The following is a 1,427-nucleotide window of genomic DNA, read 5'->3' as shown; positions in this document are numbered from 1 at the left end:
TGTCACTATTTTATATCTGAGCCCTTCTGCTAGGTGAGTAGTGATACTGTATCATGGTTTTCTCCTTTTTTGTTGTTTCTGCTTTTGTTTTTGATTTTTGTGGGGGTTTTTTGCCAGTGGGACAGGACATTTAATTGTCTTTAGGGTCCTCTTGGGAGACGGATTGCAGGGGCCTTTGGAAAAGCTCTGGCTGATGGAACCAACAGAGGTGCCCATCAACCAGTGCCAGGCAGGATGGCAGCCCCAGTGATTGGCTGGGGACAGCCAGCATTTGGGGCTATTGCTTAAGACAATTTCTGAGACTAGTGGGTAAGGAATACTGCCTTTGAATGGAGAAGAGGAGACTACATTTAGAAAGGGGGAGAAGTGGTTTGCATTGTGGGAAGGGACTCTAAGGTCAGGTTAGGAATGACAGGGAGTTTTGGTCACAAGGTCCTTCATGGCCAGGTGAGGGCTGGAGGAAGAGTGTGGTGATGGACACCAGCAGGGGAACTGTGGGCCAGCTTGACTCAGGCCAGTTTCAGGAACTCCTGCATTGTGTTTTGTTCCACAGCCTCCGTGAAGAGCTCAAAGTCCCCACAGTACCTGTCCCCATTGACAATCTGGTGTGGGGCAGCCTTGGGGTTGCCCACCAAGACTTGCATCTCATCCCTCAGGGCGTTGTCCTGGGAGATGTCCACTGGCTCGTACTGGATGCGCTTTTCATCCAGGAATCAGGTCACCTCACTCTGCTGGAACTTGATTTTGTGGGAGCCAGTGACCGATGTGCTGTAGAGGTTCAGGCTGCTTATGCTGCAGGTAGACTGACTGGCCGGAGGACAGAAGGCGGCGGTAATGGCAGCTGAACTACTGGGAGACTTCATGTGGTTTTAACTTGCATTTCTCTAATGGTTAATGATGGGATTTTCATGGACTTATTTGCCACTATTCAGTGAAATATCTCTTTATGTCTGTTTTAGACGATTCTTGCATTGCTTTAAAGAAACACCTGAGACTGGGTAATTTATATATATATATGTGTGTGTGTGTGTGTGTGTGTGTGTGTGTGTGTGTGTATACACACATATATAAATATATATATATAATTTATATATATATATACACATATATATATATATATATATTTAAAGAGGTTTAATTGGCTCACGGTTCTACAGGCTATACAGGAAGCATAGCTCTGACATTAGCTTCTAGGGAGGCCTCAGGAAGCTTACAATCATGGTGGAAGGCAAAGCAGGAGCAGCTGCTTCACATAACAAAAGCAGGAGCAAGGTGGGAGAGGTGCCACACACATTTTAAATGACCACATCTTGTGGGAACTCAGGCAGCACCAAGCCATGAGGGATTGCCCCCACGATCCAAACACCTCCCAAAGGACCCCACCTCCAGCATTGAGAATGACATTTCCACATGGGATTTGGGTGGGA

At 46.6% G+C, this 1,427-nt stretch overlaps 1 pseudogene; it reads right to left on the bottom strand.

Annotated features, from left to right (window-relative positions):
- Positions 1–509: 509 nt before the first annotated feature.
- LOC101039338 (SH3 domain-binding glutamic acid-rich-like protein 3) lies at positions 510–863 on the bottom strand (annotated as a pseudogene).
- Positions 864–1,427: the final 564 nt, after the last annotated feature.

The sequence above is a fragment of the Saimiri boliviensis genome, chromosome 4 (assembly GCF_048565385.1).
Source record: "Saimiri boliviensis isolate mSaiBol1 chromosome 4, mSaiBol1.pri, whole genome shotgun sequence".
Classification (NCBI taxonomy): Eukaryota; Metazoa; Chordata; class Mammalia; order Primates; family Cebidae; genus Saimiri; species Saimiri boliviensis.
This window is presented reverse-complemented; position numbering and strand designations above follow the sequence as displayed.